Source organism: Erinaceus europaeus, chromosome 12 (assembly GCF_950295315.1).
Source record: "Erinaceus europaeus chromosome 12, mEriEur2.1, whole genome shotgun sequence".
Classification (NCBI taxonomy): domain Eukaryota; kingdom Metazoa; phylum Chordata; class Mammalia; order Eulipotyphla; family Erinaceidae; genus Erinaceus; species Erinaceus europaeus.
Window position 1 is genome coordinate 79,197,237 of NC_080173.1, and position 6,298 is coordinate 79,203,534.

Here is a 6,298-nt window from a genome sequence, read left to right on the forward strand (position 1 = left end):
AGCCCCCGGCTCCCCACCTGCAGGGAAGTCGCTTCACAAATGGTGAAGCAGGTCTACAGGTGTCTATCTTTCTCTCCCCCTGTCTGTCTTCCCCTCCTCTCTCCATTTCTCTCTGTCCTATCCAACAAGGACGACAACAATAATAACTACAACAATTTGAAAAAAAACAAAGGCAACAAAAGAGAATAAATAAACAATTTTTTAAAAATGATGTCCCAGAGCAGACAATTTGTAGTACAGGCACAGAACCCCAACGATAAGCCTGGTAACTAAAAAAAATAATAATAATAAAATTAAAAAATAATTAATTTCAGAGAGAGATTAAAGAGAAGAAAAAATCATGGTTACTGGGGGTGAATTCATCATGCAGGCACTAAGCCCCAGAGATAACCTTAGTGGCAATAAATTAATTATTTAATTTTTAAAAGCCTGACGTTGGGGGCCAGGCGGCAGCACAAGGGGTTAAGCAGACATGGCACAAAGCACAAAGACCTGAGTAAGGATTCCGATTCAAGCCCCCGGCTCCCCACCTGCGGGAGGAGGGGCGGGGAATGTGCTTCACAGGCAGTGAAGCAGGTCTGCAGGTGTCTATCTTTCTCTCCCTCTCTCTGTCTTCCTGTCCTCTCTCGAGTTCTCTCTGTCCTATCCAACAACAATGACGACATCATCATCAACAACAACAATAACAATAAACAACAAGTGGAGTCAGGCGGTGGTGGTGCAGCAGGTTAAGCGCACATGACGCAAAGCACAAGGACCGGAGTGAATTCCGGTTGGAGCCCTCCGCTCCCCACCTGCAGGGGAGTCGCTTCACAGGCAGTGAAGCAGGTCTGCAGGTGTCTTGTCTTTCTCTCCCCCTCTCTGTCTTACCCTCCTCTCTCCATTTCTCTCTGTCCTATCCAACAACAACGACATCAATAACAATAATATTAACCACAACAATGTTAACCAACAAGGGCAACAAAAGGGAAAATAAATAAATAGTTAAAATAATAATAATAATAAACAAGAGCAACAAAAAGGGAAAAAAATAGCCTCCAGGAGCAGTGGATTCGTAGTGCAAACACTGAGCCCCAGTGATAACCCTGGAGGCAAAAGCAAAAGCTTGAGGTCCCAGGAGCCAGGTGGCTCATCCAGCCCGGCACACCTGTCACCATGAGCGAGCAACCAGGTTTGAGTCCCGGGCTCCCACAGGAAGAGCCTGCAGAGCGAAAGCCGCACCAGTGGTAGAGCACGGCTGCATTGTCCCTCCTTCTTTCTTTCCCTCTCTCGCTGCCTCTTACCCTTTATCTAGAGGAAATAAACAGCAAAGGCCACCAGGAGAGATGAAGTTGTGCAGGCACTGAGCCCCAGTAATAGCTCTGGTGGCAAAATAAATAAATAAGAGATCCTGAGTTCAGCCCCCAGCATCGCATATGCCAGAGTGATACTCTGGTTCATTCTCTCTTTCTCTTTCTCATTAATAAGTAATTTTTTTATTTGTGAGTTAACATTGATTTACAAAGTTATAAGATAACACGGGTATAATTCCACACCATTCCCACCACCAGAATTCTGTGCCCCCATTACCTCCATTGGAAACCACAGTCTTTTTCCAAGGTCACAGATATGGTTCACTATGATTTCTATAACTATCAATCTATCTATCTATATTTTTTTGCCCATTTTCCTATGATACTGCCTTCTCTTCCTTTCTAAGTCACCTGTATACCTATGACTACTTCTGAATGTCCTTCATTTTTTCCTTTTCTCTCTCAGGGTCCTGATGGAATTGTAGTTCAGAGTCCTCTAGTCATCTTTCCCTAATATTTCTCCCCCTCTGGGAGTATGGACTAAAATTCTTTTTGGGTGCAGAGGATGGGTGTTCTGGCTTCTGTAATTGCTTCTCTGCTGGACCTGGACACTGACAAGTTGATTCATACTCCCAGACTATTTGTCTTTCCTTTTCCCTAGTGAAGTAATTTTTTTCTTTTCTTTTCTTTTCTTTTTCTTTTTCTTTACTAGAGCACTGCTCAGCTCTGGTTTATGGTGGTAGGATTGAGCCTCAGACTTTGGAACCTCAAGAATGAGAGTCTTTTTGCATAACCATTATGCTATCTCACCCCACCCAAAGTAAATAAATTTTAACAAAAAAAAATGAATGATGAATAAGAAAACCATACAATCGTCAGTAAGGTTAATCCTTACCTGTTCCTCCTCTGGAGGGCAGATACGAACATGATGATTGGAGTACACATGATTCGTGATTAACGACTCTGTGTAGTCAGGGCTTGCAACACCCTGATTGCTCCTATCTGATTCTTATTGACGAAAAAAAAAAAAAAAAAAAAAGAAAACCATACAAAAGATCAACAAAAGTAAATGTTGTTTCTTCAAAAGAGTGAACAAAATCGACAAACCTTTAGCCAGACTGACAAAACAAAAAAGGGAGAAGACCCAAATAAACCGGATAGTAAATGAAAAAGGAGTTATCACAAGAGACACTGCAGAAATTCAACATATCATACGAGGCTTCTATGAACAACTATATGACACCAAGCTAAAGAACCTGGAAGAAATGGACGATTTCCTAGATACCTACCAACTTCCAAAACTAAGTAAAGAGGAAGTAGATAACATGAACAGGCCCATCACAGCTAATGAAATTGAAACAGTTATCAAAAGTCTCCCCAAAAATAAAAGTCCTGGACCAGATGGTTTTACAAATGAATTCCACAAAACCTTCAAAGAAGAACTAATACCTCTACTTTTAAAAGTCTTCCAGAAGATTGAAGACACTGGAATACTCCCTGCCAGCTTCTATGAAGCCAACATCACCCTGATACCAAAAGCAGACAGGGACACAACCAAAAAAGAAAACTACAGACCAATATCTTTGATAAACATAGATGTGAAAATATTGAACAAAATTCTAGCCAACTGGATACAGCAGTATATTAAAAAGATTGTTCATCATGACTAAGTGGGGTTTATCCCAGGCATGCAAGGTTGGTTTAATATACATAAATCAATCAATGTGATCCACCACATCAACAAAAGCAAGACTAAAAACCACATGGTCATATCAATAGATGCAGAGAAAGCCTTTGACAAAATACAACATCCCTTTATGATCAAAACACTACAAAAAATGGGAATAGATGGAAAATTCCTGAAGATAATGGAGTCTATATATAGCAAACCTACAGCCAACATCATACTCAATGGTGAAAAACTGGAAGCATTTCCACTCAGATCAGGTACTAGACAGGGCTGCCCACTATCACTATTACTATTCAACATAGTGTTGGAAGTTCTTGCCATAGCAATCAGGCAGGAGCAAGGAATTAAAGGAATACAGATTGGAAGAGAAGAAGTCAAACTCTCCTTATTTGCAGATGACATGATAGTATACATGGAAAAACCTAAGGAATCCAGCAAGAAGCTTTTTCAAATCATCAGGCAATACAGTAAGGTGTCAGGCTATAAAATTAACATTCAAAAGTCAGTGGCATTCCTCTATGCAAACACTAAGTTAGAAGAAATTGAAATCCAGAAATCAATTCCTTTTACTATAGCAACAAAAACAATAAAATATCTAGGAGTAAATCTAACCAAAGAAGTGAAAGACTTGTATACTGAAAATTATGAGTCACTACTCAAAGAAATTGAAAAAGACACAAAGAAGTGGAAAGATATTCCATGTTCATGGGTTGGAAGAATTAACTTCATCAAAATGAATATACTACCCGAGGCATCTACAAATTTAATGCTATCCCCATCAAGATCCCAAGCACATTTTTAGGAGAATAGAAAAAATACTACAAATGTTTATCTGGAACCAGAAAAGACCTAGAACTGCCAAAACAATCTTGAGAAAAAAGAACAGAACCGGAGGCATCACACTCCCAGATTTCAAACTGTATTATAGGGCCATTGTCATCAAAACTGCTTGGTACTGGAACATGAATAGACACACTGACCAAGTGGGATAGAACTGAGAACCCAGAAATGAGGCCCCACACCTATGGACATCTAATTTTTGACAAAGGTGCCCAGACTATTAAATGGGGAAAGCAGAGTCTCTTCAACAAATGGTGTTGGAAACAGTGGGTTGAAACATGCAGAAGAATGAAACTGAATCACTGTATTTCACCAAATACAAAAGTAAATTCCAAGTGGATCAAAGACTTGGATGTTAGGCCAGAAACTATCAGATACTTAGAGGAAAATATTGGCAGAACTCTTTTTTTATTTTTTATTTCTTTATTGGGGAATTAATGTTTTACATTCAACAGTAAATACAATAGTTTGTACATGCATAACATTCCCCAGTTTCCCATTTAACAATACAACCCCCACTATGTCATTTATCATCCTTCATGGACCTGTTTTCTCCCCACCCACCCACCCCAGAGTCTTTTACTTTTGTGCGATATGCCAATTCCATTTCAGGTTCTACTTGTGTTTTCGTTTCTGATCTTGTTTTTCAACTTCTGGCAGAACTCTTTTCCGCATAAATTTTAAAAACATCTTCAATGAAACGAATCCAATTACAAGGAAGACTAAGGCAAGTATAAACCTGTGGGACTACATCAAATTAAAAAGCTTCTGTACAACAAAAGAAACCACTACCCAAACCAAGAGACCCCTCACAGAATGGGAGAAGATCTTTACATACCATACATCAGATAAGAGTTTAATAACCAACATATATAAAGAGCTTGCCAAACTCAACAACAAAACAACAAATAACCCCATCCAAAAATTGGGGGAGGAATTGGACAGAATATTCACCACAGAAGAGATCCAAAAGGCCGAGAAACACATGAAAAAATGCTCCAAGTCTCTGATTGTCAGAGAAATGCAAATAAAGACAACAATGAGATACCACTTCACTCCTGTGAGACTGTCACACATCAGAAAAGGTAACAGCAGCAAATGCTGGAGAGGGTGTGGGGTCAAAGGAACCCTCCTGCACTGCTGGTGGGAATGTCAATTGGTCCAACCTCTGTGGAGAACAGTTGGAGAACTCTCAGAAGGCTAGAAATGGACCTACCCTATGATCCTGCAATTCCTCTCCTGGGGATATATCCTAAGAAACCCAACACATCCATCCAAAAAGATCTGTGTACACATATGTTCTTGGCAGCACAATTTGTAATAGCCAAAACCTGGAAGCAACCCAGGTGTCCAACAACAGATGAGTGGCTGAGCAAGTTGTGGTATATATACACAATGGAATACTACTCAGCTGTAAAAAATGGTGATGTTACCGTTTTCAGCCCATCTTGGATGGACCTTGAAAAATTCATGTTAAGTGAAATAAGTCAGAAACAGAAGGATGAATATGGGATGATCTCACTCTCAGGCAGAAGTTGAAAAACAAGATCAGAAAAGAAAGCACAGGGAGTCGGGCTGTAGTGCAGCGGGCTAAGCGCAGGTGGCCACGCAAAGCACCAGGACTGGTCTAAGGATCTCAGTGCGAGCCCCCGGGCTCCCCACCTGCAGGGGAGTCTCTTCACAGGCAGTGAAGCAGGTCTGCAGGTGTCTATCTTTCTCTCCCCCTCTCTGTCTTCCCCTCCTCTCTCCATTTCTCTCTGTCCTATCCAACAACAACAGCATCAACAACAATAATAACTACAACAATAAAACAACATGGGCAACAAAAGGGAATAAATAAATAAATTTTAAAAAAAAGAAAATAAAAGAAAACACAAGTAGAACCTGAACTGGAACTGGCATATCGCACCAAAGTAAAAGACTCTGGGGTGGGTGGGTGGGGAGAATACAGGTCCATGAAGGATGATAGAGGACCTAGTGGGGGTTGTATTGTTATATGGGAAAGTGGGGGATGTTATGCATGTTCAAACTATTGTATTTACTGTTGAATGTAAAACATTAATTCCCCAATAAAGAAATAAAAAAATGAATGAATGAAAGAAAGAGAAAGAGAGAAAGAACAAGCACTGGGAGCTGTAGAATTGCACAGGCAATACTCCTCAGCAGAAAAAAAAAATCCATAGACAGGGTGAGAAGAGGCCAAGCTGGCATGAGGACCAAGCTCAGCCTGGTCCAGCAGAAGCCTGGGCACCCCCAATCCTGATCCAGAGGTGGGGAGCTGGCCCAGTGCTGGCAGGTGCCACCAAGAGCACTAAGCAAACTTCACCTTCCCTGTGCACCTGCAGAGGGCTGTGCTGCTTCAGCTACAGTTACAGCTGAAATCTGTGCAGCAAGCTCGTCCTGTTGATGAGGGCCAGGGGACTGCTACTGTCACAACCCAGAGGTGACAGGGCTGAAGCTATGAGGGTGTGGACTG

General features: G+C 41.1%; 1 non-coding gene across 1 annotated transcript; it reads left to right on the forward strand.

The window, feature by feature from the left end:
- The first annotated feature begins 2,164 nt into the window (after window positions 1-2,164).
- Window positions 2,165-2,299, forward strand: LOC132542282 (U8 small nucleolar RNA). Its single transcript, XR_009553379.1, has one exon. It is a non-coding gene; the product is annotated as a U8 small nucleolar RNA (small nucleolar RNA).
- The last annotated feature ends 3,999 nt before the right edge of the window (window positions 2,300-6,298 follow it).